The 17,676-nt window shown below is 39.4% G+C and overlaps 1 protein-coding gene and 1 pseudogene across 11 annotated transcripts in view; one reads left to right on the top strand and one right to left on the bottom strand.

Annotated features, from left to right (window-relative positions):
- CTNND2 (catenin delta 2) overlaps positions 1-17,676 on the bottom strand; it is a 937,699-nt gene that overhangs the window by 441,778 nt on the left and 478,245 nt on the right. The gene's annotated exons all lie outside the window — the stretch shown is intronic.
- LOC101038458 (large ribosomal subunit protein uL30-like 1 pseudogene) lies at positions 985-1,725 on the top strand (annotated as a pseudogene).

Genomic DNA, 17,676 nt, shown 5'->3' with positions numbered 1-17,676 from the left:
ATTAGAAAAGACCCTAAAATCTAAGACACAAAGGCACATTAGGCTAGGAATAGTGGCTCCATGGCATTTCTTTTCATTTCTTACTCTGAAAAAGGATGTTGATACAATTTTAATTTTAATCGATTTGCTGTATATCCCTTTTGATCTACAAGTATTAGCATGTTTTAAATGGACATTATTCAGTAACCTTCAGAAAAAAGCTCATTTTTTACAAAACCCAACCTGTTAGACTCATTCTTTATAAGAGCTTCTACATACATGCAGTTTTACTCTATTTTAGGTATTTTAGAATAGGATCATGTAGACTTTGTAAGATAGCCTAATAAGTAAATAACTATTTCTTTTTTTATTAGAGAGATGATCTAAATCTTTGCTCCATTTAGCCATATCATATTAAAGTTTTCCTTTAGTTGCTTATTAGGAGTTTAATTTAAAAATTACAACACTTTACCAGCAACTAAATATACATTTCCAAAAGTCTAACTTATTTTTACATCTTATGAAACAATGCGGACAGAAAGGGTTGTCCATATACATATGCCAAAGATACTGTATAGAGTGGCTCTGTGTAGGCAACAGAGATTTACTGTGAATGATTTATTAAATACAAAATACACAGTTTCTAAATATGAGCAACTCTTCCATCGTGTATGCAAACACTTCCTACATGCATCCTTTTTATAGGTAAATAATTGGTGAGAAATCTACGTGCTAATTTCTGAGAGACATCATTTTGAGAATAATTCTGTACACCTATTTCATGATCTTTTACTCTGATCAAGCTTCCATGACTAGTTCATTAGTTTCACAAGAGCATGTGGATGGTAGATCTTTAGTCTGTACCTTAGAGGTGGGTTCTGAATACATTTTCAGAGACAAAGTGAATTCTGGGTATAACTCCATGTTCAGAAAAGCCATGACTGGCATAAATAAATACAAGACTAGTCCATTAAGAAACGTGTGGCTGTTGGCTACACTGGAAAGATGGCGGAGCAAGAGCAAAGAAAAATCCCTTTGGTTCCAGAAAATCTCCTGAAAAAGAGGAAGGCTTATCAAGCCCTCAAAGCCACTCAGGCAGAGCAGGCACTTTTGGCAAAGAAGGAGCAGAGGAAAGGAAAAGGGCCCAGGTTTAAGCGATTGGAATCATTCCTGCATGATTCCTGGCGGCAGGACGTGTGACAAGGTGCGTGTCAGATGACTGGAAGTGAAGCCTCACGCTTTGGAATTGCCAAATAAACATTCTTTGGCCTTTGTTGTACTCATCGAAAGGATTGATGGTGTGAGTTTACTGGTGCAGAGAACCATTGCAAGACTTCGCCTAAAGAAAATTTTTATTGGTGTCTTTGTAAAAGTCACTCCCCAGAACCTAAAAATGCTGCATATTGTGGAACCTTATGTGACCTGGGGATTTCCAAATCTGAAGTCTGTCTGGGAACTCATTTTGAAAAGTGGACAAGCCAGAGTCAAGAATAAGACCATCTCTCTGACAGACAACACTGTGATTGAGCAGCACTGAGGAAGTTTGGTGTCATTTGCTTGGAAGACCTCATTCATGAAATTGCCTTCCCGGGGAAGCATTTCCAGGAGATCTCATGGTTCTTGCGCCCTTTCCACCTCTCGCTGGCCTGTCATGCTACCAAAAATAGAGTGGGCTTCCTCAAGGAGATGGGCACACCTGGCTATCAGGGTGAACATTTCAATCAGCTCATCCGCCAGCTGAACTAGAACCAGGTGCCAAACTGCAATAAATTTTTATCAATGAAGTGGAAGCATGTGTTTTTGGGTTTGGAGAATTTGTATCAAGTATCTTCAGAGAAGATTATTGCCTGCTTTATCTTTAAAAACTGGAAAGGAAGGGTCAAAAGACAGTAGCTGGCCAGGCACGGTGGCTCATGTCTGTAATCCCAGTACTTCCTCCTGCTGAGGGGGGCGGATCACCTAAGGTCAGGAGTTCGAGACCAGTCTGACCAACATGGCGAAACCCTGTCTCTACTGAAAATACAAAAATTAGCGGGCATGGTGGCCCATGCTTCTAATCCCAGCTACTTGGGAGGCTAAGGCAGGAGAATCGCTTGAACCCGGGAGGCAGAAGTTGCTGTGAGCCAAGATTGCACCATTGCACTCTTAGCCTAGGCAACAAGAGAAACTCTGTCTCAAAAGAAAAAAGAAAAGAAAAAAACAGTAGCTTATGTTCATGGCAAGCACCTCTTAACACAGTCCAGTTCCAAGGAAGAATTCCAGCGTGTTCTACATTGACTGCTGCCTCGTCTGAAATCACATTCCATGGAGGAAGGAGTCCTGCTTTGCTGCGTCTCTTATCCTAGGGTTTAATGTTGGTAATCGAGTAACTCTAGCATGTGTACATGGCTCCCTAAGACTCCGGCAGCAGTGGACAAGCCCAGGGACATAATTGAATCTGGTGATTCCTGGGGCCTTGTGAGAAAGACTTGAAATACACATAGGAGGAAGGGTACAAAAATAAATGTTTACTTGTCTCTGCAAAAAAAAAAAAAAAAAAAAAAGAAACGTGTGGCTGTTATAAGGTATCTTGCCTCTGAGTCAATCTGTATTAGAAAACTGGACAATGGTTTTATAATGATGAGAGATGTAGAGAGAATTAATACAAAAAACAATATTTCATATTCAGTCCAATGCAACTCTTTCTTGCATCAAAAAGATGTGACATTATATACTACTAACATTTAGCTACAAAGTTTAACTCTTAAAATAGAAACATAATCCTAAAATCAACATTTTAAAAATTATAAGACAGGTTAAGTTAGTAAATGGAATTTAATATAAAGCAGTCCCATCTTACTATTCAAGAATCACCAATTCAAAAATCAGAACCATGGTTATTCTGGCTATTTTGATCCTCTAACAAGTCTATGGATCATTACTTTTCAAGAACGTGAATATCAAAATACTAGTGTTTAAACATCAGTCCTATTGGTCATTTGCAGAAGCTGGACTAGAAGTCAAGCATTTGGATTCTGAGTAATTTCGAATGCTTGTGTCAGAATCATCTGTTGTAGCACTTCTTAAATATACAATTTTAGGGTCCCAGTAGGGTCCTACCAGATCAAAAAGCCTGTAGGTTAGGCTGGAAGCCTGCACTGCATAACAAGTTTCCATGACGATCCTTATGTGCTTCTAACTTTGAGAAACACTAGAAACTATTTTCATTAATCATCCATAATTAATTTAGAGCTCCCCACAACTTCATTCTTTTTAAGGCTGGACAAATCCTCAAAGTGGTATAATATTTTAAGTGTTTACATGTCATAGACTCATGTATGGGTAGAAAACACTTCCATATTGATAGTGGGTTGAATGGAGGGCCCCGTCTCTCAAAAGATATGTCCTCAGCAAAACCCTGAGACCTGTGAATGGTAACGTATTTGGGAAAAGTGTTTTTGCAGGTGTAATTAAGTTAATAATCTTCAGATAAGATCATCGTGGGTCATCTAGATGGACCCTAAATCCAATGACAGATGTGCTTATAAGAGATAGAAGAGAGACAAAGACGCAGAGGGGCCAGCCATGTGAAACCAGGGGCAAAGACTGGAGTGACCCAGGCACAAGCCCAGGAATGCCTGACGTCATCAGAACCTGAAAGAGGTAAGGAAGGAAACTCCTCTGGAGTCTTTGCAGGGAACACAGCCCTGCTGACATGTTGATTTTGAACTTTTCATCTCCAAAACCATGAGAGAATGAATTTCTATTGTTTTAGGTCACCCGATTCGTAATGACAGCACCAGGAAACAGATAAAACAAAAAGTTCTTACGTTATGTCCTCCAGAATTTGCTACTATCTCTACACTACTACATTCTTTCACCAGTACAGCCATCTACTAAGTGCTTCCGGTATACCAAGGTGGTATAATATTACCAGGGCTCAGTTAATTCACAACAATTACAAACTCTCTTCTTTATTGATGGGGAATAACAGATTTAGTAATGTTGCAAAACTTGGCCACATAGCTCAGAAGGATCCCAGCAGGGATTTAAACTGATGTGTGCAACGCCTAAACCCAAATTCTTCTTTTTAAACGTTTATTTTAGGTTCCAGGATACATGTGAAGGTTTTGTTACATAGGTAAACTCATGTCATGGGGGTTTGTTGTACAGATTATTTCATAACCCAGGAATTCAGCCCAGAACCCAATAGTTATTTTTTCTGCTTCTCAACCTCCTCCTAACCTCCACCCTCAAATAGATCCCAGTGCCTATTGTTTTCTTCTCTGTGTTCGTAAGTTTCCATTATTTAGCTTCCACTTGTAAGAACACGCAGTCTTTGGTTTTCTGTTTCTGCATTAGTTTGCTAAGGATAATGGCCTCCAGCTCCATCCATCTTCCTGCAAAGGACATGATCTCATTCTTTCTTTCTTATGGCTGCATAGTACTCCATGGTGTATATGTACCTTACCTTCTTTATTCATCCTGTTGCTGATGGGAATTTAGGTCGATTCCATGTCTTTGTTAATATAAATAGTGTTTCAATGAACGTTTACATGAATGTGTCTTTATGACAGAATGATTCATAATCCTCTGTAATGGGATTGTTGGGTTGAATGGTAATTCTGCTTTTAGCTCTTTGGGGAATCATCATAATGCTTTCTACAATGGTTGCATTGATTTATATTCCCACCAACAGAGCGTTAAGTGTTCATTTTTCTCCTCAACCTCTCCAGCATCTATTATTTTTTGATTTTTTAGTAACAGCCATTCTGACTAGTTCAAAATCAAAAGTCATGGAGGGGCTAGGCGAGGTGACTCATGTCTCTAACCCTGGCTCATGCTTATAATTCCACTGTTTTGGGAGGCTAAAGCAGTAGGGTGGTTTGAGGCCAGGAGTTTGACTAGTCTGGGCAACATAGCAAGACCTCGGCTCTACAAAAAATGTTTACAAATTAGCAAGGCATGTTGGTACATGCCTCTATTTCTAGTTACTTGGGAGGTTGACATGGGAGGATTCTTTGAGTCCAGGAGTTTGAGGCTGCAGTGAGCTGAGATTGTGCCACTGTACCTCATGCACCCCAGTCGAGTCAACAGAGTGAGAATCCTGCCTCCAAAAAATTAAAAAATAATTTTTAAAGATTTGTGCAGGAAAACATGCCTAGGTTACCACCCATTTTAAGTGGTATGAGTGAGTATGTTAATGGAAGTCACTTCCAGGGCCCAGTAAAGTCCAGCACTCTTCTCCTTATGGCAAACTGAGGAACACACTCTGCTCAGCTCCCTTGCACATAGATGGGGTCACACAAAAGCCTAGGAGAGGAAGGTGACAGGTGCCACTTTATGCTCAAGCACAGAAGCAGCAGCATGAGGTCTTCTTGCTGTCTCTCTCTTCTCAAGCCCTGTGTTGAGATGCATTCCTGACTAACTACGTGGAATGGAAACTTTTGCCCACCCAGAGAACACAGAGCACCAGTGAGAAATAAACCAGTGTTGTGTCAAAACTCTGTAAATAGAGGGCTGCTTGAACCAGAAGAATAAATGTCACACTGACCAATTCAGAAAGGTGAATTCCTAAGGCATTTCTTGCTCCTTGATCTCCAATTTCTACAATACGGAGTTGGAAGAAAATGTCCTGAGTAACCCTAGTACAAATAAGGTGGTGCCAATTTTATGAGCAGGTGTTGATTTCATGTTTAGGACTACAAATCATGCTATTAGATATTTATTTTCCTGTTCATCTCTTTCAAATGTGTTTCAGTTTTATGACGCAACAGAAAAAAGAAGAAACTCTTTTTATTACAATTAAAAATATCATTGGAAGTGAATATAAAACTATCTTTTCAAAACACAGGGATCTTCCTTTTGGGCAGATAAAAAGCATTAATCATGTCAATGATTTCCCTGATTTCTTTAGCACTGTTAAAATGCATTAAAAGTATGACTGATCACAGAGAACAGAAGTCTCAAGAGAAAGCTGGTTTGGATTTTATTTCTTTTGAGTGCACACTTTCATCTTTTAACTAGGAGCTTTTATGCAGCTGCCTATTTTATGTATTTGATTCCTTGTTTTAAAAATTGCTCTAAGGTAGATGCTTCTAAAAAGCAAATAAACTATTTATTTATTCAATCAACATGGATTATGCCTCTGTCTCAGACACTCTCATATCAGGTATCTAGGAATTACCTGTGGTAAATTTTCTCTCAATTACATAATTCAATTTACTATAATGGAAAAGTCATTTTTGAAGGTGTTATAACTTAAATGCATGTTCAATTTCAGGAAACAAAATTTGCTTTTATTGCTGAAGTGCTATTTTATGAAATAGAAATCACCTTTAAAGAAATAAATGTAAGAAAACTACAGATATAATTTACATCAGTCTATATGTGTTTGAATATACCTAAATGTAAGATCCAGAACCTAGTGACTATAAGAAAAACACGTATTTAAGACAAAGACAACCATAAATAACACTTAACCTTTAAAAACATAAAGACATCAGTGACACTAGGAAAGAATTTTTGAAATAATATACTAAAAGCACAAATCCTAATAGCTAATATGTATATAGGTATCATTTAGTAGCAGACAATAGTCTAACTGATTTATAGTTAATCTTCATATCAAAACTTTTGAGAGAGGTAATATTTCTTCATTTTACAGATAGCAAAACCAAGGTAAAAAGATGCCAAGGAAGTTGCTGGAGGTCCCTCAGCCAGCTAGTAGTGGAGTCAGAGTGATGACCTTGGTTTCCTGGTTGCAGAATCTACAGAAATGTGTGAACCACTATTTCAGTCACACATTTAGCTACATCAAAAGTAAAATCTTAAATGACTGAAAATCTCCCACCAGAAACCAACTTGTAAAACAAGCCATGTCCTGGGAGAAAATATTTGCAATGCATATAACTTACAATGCTTACCTTCCAGAATATATAATGAACTCCTACAAATCAATAAGATAGAGATTTAAAAATCAAATAGAACAGAGGTCATCAAACATGGATAGTTGATACATAGCAAAAAAAAAAAAATCCTAAAAACCAAAAAACAAGAATGTATGACAACTGAACACATTAAAAGTTGTTGAGGAATAAAAATTAAACACAAGATACCTCCTTATACTCCACAAACTGTCCAAAAATTTGAAAGTATGACCTCCTGATACTCCACAAACTTTCCAAAAATGTGAAAGTCTGACAATATTAAGTGTTGGGGAAGAAATGGGGAAGTAACTCTCATACATCGTAGGTGGGAGAGTAAATCAGTGAAATACACAGGTGACTTGTGGGACAGTACCTGGTAATGTTGTACATGTAATACCTAATCACCCAGGAGTTTTGTTTCTATGTAGAGACTCCAGGAAAACACCTGCACCTTTGCCCAGGAGACTTTTACAAGATTGTTCATGCCTGGACTGTTGTAATAGCAAGACAATGGAAACAACTTATGTGTTTTTTAATCAATAGAAAAACGGACAAATATAATAATATGATTTCATATCATATATGAGAGGTCTTTAAAAAGTTCATGGAAAATATATACTATGAAAAATTTATGTGTGTATTTCAAAAATTCGTTGTACCCAAATAAACTGATACTAACTGGTCATGTCTGAACATCATCTAGTTTGAGGCACTAACAAGGGTAAGACATCAGTTTGAAAAGAGCTCTTATTAGAGAAACATGAATTCTGCTAAAATTGAAGCAAGAATAAACATCAAATTTATGGGGAAACTTGGATGGAAGAATAGCAAGATCACTGATGCCTTACAAAGAGTTTACGGGGATAAAACCACCAAAGAAATCAGCATTTTGCAAATGGATAACTTGCTTTAAGAAGGGACAAGATGACGGTGATGAAGGTGAAGCCTGCTGCGGCAGACCATCCACAGCGATTTCTAAAGGGCAGGGTTGGGCCTAGTTAGTATTTGGATATTGTGAGAAATAAAGTTTATTCTTTATTCGTATCTTTTAATTCCATTTTTACACAAATCTTTTGAGATCCTCTCATATGACATACCTATGGAATAAATACTATTTGGCAGGTAAACTACATTAGCCAGATACATATGTAGCTCTTAAAAATAAAATACAGAGAAAAAAATGCAAGTTGCTAATAAGATACATATTGCAGAATCCCAATTATGTGAACTTTCGAAACACTGACTAAACAATACTGTTTGTACACACATACACACACACACACACACACACACACACACACACACCTCTCTACATATATGTGTGTAGAAAGAGAATAAAAATATATTAACTGAAAAGTTATCAAAATCAAGATGTGGTGGTAGCTCTACAGGGGGTCAGGAGGGTGCAGAAAAATGAGTCTAGGGTAGAGTAACTTCCCTCCCTCTTTCATCTCCGATGTTTTATTTATGAAAAATGACAAAATGACCTGAAGTTATTAGGACAAAATGTTAACATTATTTTTAAAATATCTTTGATACTTGGAAGAGAAAAAATTCCCCAATTCCTGTACTTATAAATATGCTTAGTTAAATGCTTTGATAAACCCTTGTGATTGCGAACTTTATAAAATTCTTATCACTGTTGGAATCACTCCCAGTTTAAACTCAAATGATGCCAAACAATTCTGAAATAGATAATTACAAATAATAGTGGCAACAACTGTTTAGAGGTATATTAACTATTTTTTTTCCATTTCATATGTAAGACAAATGACAGTGTCATTTTTACAATGTTTCAAGTTTGATTTAGTTTGAACATTTCAAGTAAGTAACCAATAACTTTCAAGTTCGGAGGGCATGAAATAGGAAGCACGCTGGTGTAAACAAAAAGATAACCTTTGAATTCCTCGAGAAGTGATTTCCACCTCATCATTCCAATATGATAGCCTCAGTAACTCTCTGCAGGCCATTTCTAATAAAAATATATATGTGAAGTTCAGAGCATTTTCTTAATGCCAGGAAAACACACAAAGCAAACCAATACTAGACATGTTTCATCTGTTACAAACCTGCTCAAATATACTCTTACTGTCTTTTTCAACGTTTTGATACCCAAAGCATCAATCTCCACACTGCATCATGTGCTGTATTATTGCTCACAATATCTTCTAAAATGAAATAAAGGTACAGAACTATGAGTTTTTTTGTTAGTTTGCTTGTGAGGTAAGCAATGTACCTAAAACATAAATAAGCCGGAGAAATTATTGGGAAATAAATTGCTTCAAAACAGACCTTTCGCCAGGTGTGGTGGCTCATGCTTGCAATCCAGCATTTTGAGAGGCTGAGGTGGGCAGATCACGAGGTCAGGAGTTAAAGACCAGCCTGGCCAACATAGTGAAACCCCATCTGTACTGAAAATACAAAAAATTAACTGGGCATGGTGGCAGCCACCTGTAATCCCAGCTGCTTCGGAGGCTGAGGCAGGAGAACTGCTTGAATCCAGGAGGCAGAGGTTGCAGTGAGATGAGATCGTGCCACTGCACTCCAGCCTGAGTAACAGTATGAGACATTGTCTCAAAACAAAACAAAACAAAAACAAAAACAAAGACTCACCTTTGATTCTAACCCATAGGAACAAAGATCTTTATACTGATGATGCCCATATGACCTGATGTTGTATTTGGACAGCAAATCATTTTTAGTATACAGTTTTGCATGCAGCACCTCACAAGAATAGGCGTGGGTTGCCAAATAAAAGGTCCTTAGTCAAAAGCCTCAAGTACTGTGAAAATGTAACATATTTAGTAAAAATGGTGAGGAGTGGTCCCCTACCAAGCTCGGCTTTAGGCTTCTGCTGCCCTTTTGCATTAGCGCTCTATGTCCAGAACACACTGGTTGGGTTGCTGAATAACCCCGCTCCCTGCAGATCATTTTGTGGAACTGATTTCCCTGTGGTCGGCTGCCTGTACTCTCTATGCTTGTTTGTGGTATAATCCCAAATGAATGTCCTAATATCTCTGTCACGCAATTAGAATTTCTTTTTTAGATGATACATCTTGTTTTTGTTTTAACTATTGCCATCAAAAAGACAACCTGATGGCTATTACGAACATTTTTACAGGCTACAATGGACTGTTGAAGAATCTCAAAGCCTGGTATATCTCAAGGAAGTATGGAACTGCTTCCTCTTTTATGAGATTGTTACCCAGCCCCTACGTGACCCACGTGAATTTCTACCCCACCTTAACTCTGCTTATTCTTAGGACACTAGATGCCTGAGGTCATAAGTTCCCCCTTCAGACCAAACTGGCTAAAACTATGGGATCCGATACAGCAGCTCCTCTGACCTCTGAAGGACTTCTGACTTCATTATAATCTGATTTCTGTGCTAAATGATGCTCCCAATAGCATCATGACAGTTGACAATCACCATGACAACAACTGGAAGAAACCATAAAAGGACAAAAAGAAACCATTAAAGGACAAAAAAGTGGTAACTCCAGTTCTGAGAAGTTCCCTGCCCATTCCAGGAAGAGACATGAATATTCTTCCCCTTGCTTTTCATGCCCAACCCTTCATTCAAGATGCCCTACATCTGTGACTTTCCAGCTGTCACCAGTCACACACCCACTTTCTGATTTCATGGACACTGAATAAACCTCGCAGGGCTTGAGGCTTACTTACGGTTTTGCATATTGGCTTCGAGGCACCAAACAGGGAAACACCCCTGTGTTGTTGAGGGGACTGGCTTTGTTGGTAACCTCATGTTGTTAAAACGGCTTATATGGCTTATTGACTATGGCTTAATCTGATCTATTTCATCACTTGGAGTACACTGTGGTCCACTGCAGGAGAGTCAAAATGGGGGCTGGCATGGGGAAATGGGAACAGTGGACATTAAGACAATACCCAGGTTGGGCCGGGCGCGGTGGCTCAAGCCTGTAATCCCAGCACTTTGGGAGGCCGAGGCGGGTGGATCACGAGGTCGAGAGATCGAGACCATCCTGGTCAACATGGTGAAACCCCGTCTCTACTAAAAATACAAAAAATTAGCTGGGCATGGTAGCACATGCCTGTAATCCCAGCTACTCAGGAGGCTGAGGCAGGAGAATTGCTTGAACCCAGGAGGCGGAGGTTGCGGTGAGCCGAGATCGCGCCATTGCACTCCAGCCTGGGTAACAAGAGTGAAACTCCGTCTCAAAAAAAAAAAAAAAAAAAAAGGCAATACCCAGGCATGGCGGTGTCTGCACCTAAGCAGCCTGACACAACCAGTCCCAGAGAAAATGGTGACAGTCACCACAAATTCTTGGTGAGTGCTCACGTTGGCTCTGAGCATACAGCAGAGACGTGCAGTGCCAGCTGTCTATGACTTTGCAGTCGGGTAGTGGGACAGGCAGGTAAACACAGAACTGGGGGTTTCTGCCTAAGGAGAAGTGATGAAGACATCTCTGCCTTCTACTTTCTAAGCCTCTGTTTCCTGATCTGTAAAATTGGGATATTATTAGAACTTTTCCCATAGTGATTTTATAAAAGTGAAGGATATAAAATATGAAAAATCCACAGAACATTTCCAGGAACATAGGATGCAGTCACCCCCACACCCAACCACCCTGTCCAACAAAAGTTAAGCTATCATTATCACACAGAGAACGGCCTGAAAGAGTACAGCTAATTCACAGAACTGAAAACCGAAAGGCATCCAGTAGGCCCACCACATGGCGTTCAACTTGTCTATACTTGGGGACCAACAAATATCATCAAAAATGTCAGTTTCAGGCTTTACAGAATCTATTATAGTCTATCTTTTTTTCCTCACACTAAAATGGAGAAGAAACAAAGCAGTCTGTGATTTATAACGAAAGATGATTTGCTTTAGAGCCATAATCTTTGTCAATCAGTGCTGCTCAGGATTTCCCTGGCAACTGCCACCATTCTTGCCATAGTAAAAACCAGAAAGACCATTCGCTATTTTCAAGACCACAGGAGAAAATACATCAGAACTAAATTGCTACTATTAATTTCTTTTTTAGTTTGAAGCAGGGGACATTTGTATTCCTAAGCTAATTTTGCTGGCACTGGTGTCTGGCAATTGTCAAAGACACTGACAGTGCAAAGCAGTAACAGCCCCCAAGCCACGGCCGGGACACACGAAACTCCTGTGCGTTATCACAGAGCTCCACGGCGCTGTCACGTCTGCAGGCCAGCCAGCCACAACCAAACAGGGGAGAATTCACATGAATTCTGTTTTGTTTTAATTCCTTCAAAATAAATCCTCTAGTTTCTAACAGCCACAAAGAATTAGCCAGAGGCTCGGTCACCCTAAATATTCTGTCTACACACAAGCCAAGCTGTCACCGTGGGAAAGAAATGCATTCGTATTTTTCTTCCTCAAATTCTTTTATAGCTTTGGAGTTGATTGTACTTATATTACAAGGAACATATTATGCATAAAATTCAGTATCAGAAGCAGCTACAAATGGTGCATTATAAAGTAGAAAATTCTCACCCCACAGCTCCTTCTATAGTATGCTGGGAAGCTTCTCGTGTATGGAGCTAGGTATTCTTTTTTACATGCTCATAACAGTAGACAAAAAGTTTATAGTAAAGTGACATTTACAAATACCAACTATGTTAGAAAAGAATGTATCATAATATCTTGCCAGTGGACATTCCGTAAATTGGAATGCAGTAAGTTGCAATTCCAGCTGACCAGGGGTACTGTTCACTCGTTGACTGCTGGGTCTTAGAATACAGTGTTTTGAAGCGCTTTCCAAACCATCACACTGAATAGTTTGTGTCGTTTGTGTGCCTGGTGTATACTGCTGCGTTCTATATGCTACAAGAATGCTTCTGTTTTGGTGACGTTATAACTCATAGTCAGATGTTGATTAACGTGAACACTTCATCTCCTGATCCTGGGAGTTAAGAGGGAGCGCACTGCATCTTTTAGGTGGATTATCCATAACTGATTTTTCTTCGGGAGAAGAGTACTTTGTTTGTTGGTAGAAGTGGCATGTATAGCAAGGTTCTCAGACATTCCAAGTTGCAGTCCTTTGCATTCAATGCACTTTTGTTCCCAAAATTATCCCTGTTGTCTGATCATCCCAGTTAAGGTAGCTCCTTAATTTTGGAGACCTCTCTGAGCAAACGAAGAGGGTCAAGCTTATGTTTTCTTGGCTTCTTGCGATCCTGTGTGTGAGTGATGTGATTTCCAGGAGTATATGAATGCAATGTTGTTGCACACACATGTGTGTAGAACTCACTCCTCTGTTCCTCTAAAATACACTGATGTGCTCATAGCTTTTCTTTCCTCTGCTTTTGCTTCCTATGTATGTCATCTGCTACACATGTATCAAACCCTGAATATTGGATTTGACTGCATTTGCTATGATTTTATTAATATAAGCAAAGCTAACACCTCTTAGACAAGAAATGAAAATATATGTGAATAACCATTGCCAATTTCACAGGAAAGAAAATATATACATATATACATATTTTTTGAGGGTCAATCTTAGTGTCTTTATAGAGCAGAAACCATGCAATATTCATGTACAACAATTTTTGTGGTGTTACAGACCTTTACTTCCTTTTTTAAGTATATGTGCTGCTGAAGCGAGCACCAGATCTTTACCTCCTTAAGAGCAACAGTGGCCTTTTGACCATCTGAGCCATCTGAAACCATCTGAAGGTTCCATTAAAAAGTTTAATGGGTACATAAATGTTCATAATAGTTCTAGTCATAATTGTCAAAAACTACAAATAACAAATATTCTTCTACAAGTGAATGGTTATACACACTGATACATCCATACCAAGGAAATGTATGTGAAACATGCAACAACTCTCAAAGGGACTATGCTGAGTGAAAAAGAGGAAAAACATACTTGAAATACAAGATTGTAGAACTGGAGAACAGACTGGTGGCTGCCAGGACTTAAGGATGGAGAAGGGGGTATGTGGCTACCAAGGGGTAGAATGAGAGAGCCTTGCAGTTATGGAAGTTTTAAATCTTGATTGCCGCAGTGGTTACGTAAAGCTACTTACATGATAAAATTGCATGGAACTAAACATGTTCCATACACACACCATGTAAGTGCATATAAAGCTGGGGAAATCTGTTGGTTGTAGCAATGTTGATTCTAGTTGCAATATTATATTAGTTATGCAAGATGTGACTGTTGGATGGCCTGGGCAAAGTTAGAAGAGGGGTGTGTGTGTGTGTGTGTGTGTGTGTGTGTGTGTGTGTTTGGCATGTTCATAAAAATCTATAGTTATTTCAAAATAAAAGGCCAAAAAAATTAGAGGAATGTGGTTTTATACCATTGTGCTTTCTTTTCCCAGACTAGTTCTTTTATGTGGATTTATATAATTATTTCCATGTAATAATTAAACTAGAATTTTTTAAAAGTTTGGGCATAGAGAAGTAATAAGAAAGAAAAGGAGGAAGATGAAATAAAGGAGAAAAGAGAAAAAAGAAACCATTGTGGACTTCTGATTATCTTTTTGTTCTTACCAGCCAGGGCTCAGGTGACCCCACCCTAGGCTCATTTCTGCTTTGTTCTGTGAATGAAGGAGTTATCCCTGGAGCATAATATACCAATCACACTGCCCACTGCCAATCAGGGACAAGAAACTGTGCTGCTACTGAAGGAAAACTCATCCATTATGTGTAAGATTCCCTGCTCATCAGGATCTTGTATTCACTTCCATTGCCATACATTCTCAGGAAAAATTAAAAACGGTATTTTGGTTTTCAATCCTGGAGCAGAATACAGGTCTTAATGCATACTACGTGAGTTCAGGAGACCTCACGCAATATACTTTATTGGCTCTCTGGAAGCATACTTACTGAAGTCAGGCTGCTGCCTGGCAGATAATTTGCAGGTAGCTACTGCAGTGCAAATCTGCTTCCACCCCACTGTCTTGATGCCTGGAAAGTGGTCTCCTTGATTGATTACGTTTCTGTTGCTTTCCATATTTATTGTGGTGAAAAAAAATTACACATTAAGAAATCACTTTCTTTCCAACATTTAGCATCTGATATTTGAAACAGGAAAGATGGAGCAGCCTTCCCACCTTCTCTGGGTACACAGCAGCTGTATGTGCCCTGAAGTTCTCCTTTCAATAAAGAATGAGGGGCCAGGTGCAGTGGTTCACGCCAGTAATTGCAGCACTTTGGGAGGTCAAGGCAGGCGGATCGGGAGGTCAAGAGGTTGAGACCAGTCTGACCAACATGGAGAAACACCATGAAAATACATAATTTGAAAATATAAAAATTTGCCAGGCATGGGGGTGCACACTTAAAATTCCAGCTACTTAGGAGGCTGAGGCAGGAGAATCGCTTGAACCTGGGAGGCAGAGGTTGCAGTGAGCTGAGATTGTGCCATTGCACTCCAGCCTGGGAGACAGAGCAAGACTGTCTCAATGAAAAAAAAAAAAAAAATGAGGATTTGCATGAGGTCTGATGAAACAACGGCACTGCCGGTCAGTCAAATCTCTAAAATGATTTTAAAAGCCATGAACTGAAATTCCTACCAACGTTTTTAAGATAAAGCATATTTTAAATCATTCTTGAGACCCTTTACATCCATCTATCCATTTTCCATTGTAAATGTCCCTTGAAACCCACTCCCCTTAACTGCCTTGGTTGGGGTTTTTTTTTTTTTAATCATCTTTTGCCTGGTGGTATAAAGAGCTCTGTGTCTGGATGATCTCCATTGACAAAGATTTTCGCCTTGACCAAATGTTGGCTGGGCTGTTCCGAGCTCTCTGACTCCCACGATCTTCCTTATAGAGTACAGTTCTAGCAACAATCCTGCTAAGTCAGTTTCTGCCATCCTCCATGTCTGATCAGGTTCCTCCGCCCGCTTCATCCTCCAGGTGATGTCTGATGCCCTCAGCCTGCCTGCAGCAAGAATACCTTTAGGTCATGTTAGCCAGAATCCTCCCTGCCCCTGATGTTCCCTCTCAGTAATTTTCTATCTACTGACCCCCAACCCTCCTTCTTGGCTATAAATTCCCACTTTTCCATGTTGCATTTGAGGTTGAGCCCAATCCCTTTCTTCCATTACCAAATCCCACTGTTGTAGCCCCGCTTTAAAAAACAAGTCATCTTTCCCATTCTTTAACAAATGTCACTGAATGATTTTTTATTGACACCATCACAGATTCCTCACTGCTCATGAGAAATGTGAAGGAAGTCGTATCTTGGGTACAGTCTGAGTCTACACATATATACTCAGATAACATTATGAGGGCTGGCTTCATGGGCCTGAGCCCCATGTAGGTGCACAGAGTCCCACACTCAGAAGTCCCCAGGCTTGGTTTAATGCTCTGCTCTTGCTCTCTTACAACTCTGGATAACTTTATCTTTGAGCTTATGTTTTGCAAGTGAAATCTGACAGGTTAATGGAGCATATGCAGAAGTGAAGGAGATATGCACAATCCACTTTCCTCTGTTCCTTGCTGCCTCATTCACGTAGAGCATTTGCAATGCCCTTATGGACGCATGATGTGTTGCGGGAGTTGAGTGAGACTCAAGCGAATACAAGTTAAATGTGTTACATTTATGACTGAGTAAGCAGGAGTGCTGGCAGTTCCAAAAGACCACGCTTTCCCTTCAAGCCATAACTTGCTTCGAATGAAGAAGGCGATTACCTTCTGAAAAATATGAACAATTGAGGATCCCTGTCATATCCTTTTTTATACAGGTTACCCAATCAGTTAAGTTGAAAATGATAACTTAGAAGAAAAGGGAAAGTCAGGGCAATTCATAGTTCCACTTCCTTTCATTCATTTCTTACTCACCGGGAAGAGACTGTTGGTAGAATACGTGCATATCAAGAAATGAAATAAAAACAGTTGAGGCAGTTTTGCACAATGTTTCCCCCACTGCAGTAAGAACAGAGCAGATAGAAATACATGAGCTATGAAATATGAACTACATAATTTCAGTCATTCTGAAAATAAGATCAATACTCTTATATTTGCATTTAAATCTGGAATAGCACAATATACAGATAAATAGTAAAATCTGTGCTAACAACTTAAAATTTTAAGTTTTCTTTACTTGGAAATATATTAAATAGTATGCAAAAAAACACTATGACAAGTTGAGAGTAAGACCGTGGAAGAAAGGAGAAAAGGCTTCGCATCTTTTTAGTACTTTGAATGGCAATATTCATCTGTTTGTTTGTTTGTTTGTTTGTTTGTTTGTTTGTTTTTTGAGACAGAATCTTGCTTTGTCACACAGGCTGGAGTGCAGTGGTACCATCTTGGCTCACTGCAACCTCTGCCTCCCAGGTTCAAGCCATTCTCCTGCCTCAGCCTCCCGAGTAGCTGGGATGACAGGCATGTACTGCCATGCCCAGCTAATTCTTTTGTATTTTTAGTAGAGACAGGGTTTTAACATGTTGACTAGATTGGTCTTGGACTCCTGACCTCAAGTGATCGACCTGCCTCAGCCTCTCAAAGTGCTGAGATTACAGGCATGAGCCACCATGCCTGGCTCCCATCTGCTTTTTGAACAACTGATTGCAAATTTGCATTCTGCATTGGGCATTGTGAAATAGGTGAACATGATTGACCTCAAGTGGCCACTGTGGGGATTCAATAATAAGATATGTGAAGGTCCCAGGCACAAAGAGGATAGCAACAAATCCTCCCCTGCCTGTGCAGACTTCATTCCACCCCACTGCCTCTCTCTCATTCTTCATGCCTGCAGTCTTTGTGCTCCCATCAATTATCTCCACTGTCAATGAAATCCACATCCTTGTATTAATGTTTC

The sequence above is a fragment of the Saimiri boliviensis genome, chromosome 1 (assembly GCF_048565385.1).
Source record: "Saimiri boliviensis isolate mSaiBol1 chromosome 1, mSaiBol1.pri, whole genome shotgun sequence".
Taxonomy (NCBI): domain Eukaryota; kingdom Metazoa; phylum Chordata; class Mammalia; order Primates; family Cebidae; genus Saimiri; species Saimiri boliviensis.
The sequence above is the reverse complement of the archived record's forward strand: the minus strand, read 5'-3'. Positions and strand labels throughout refer to the sequence as shown.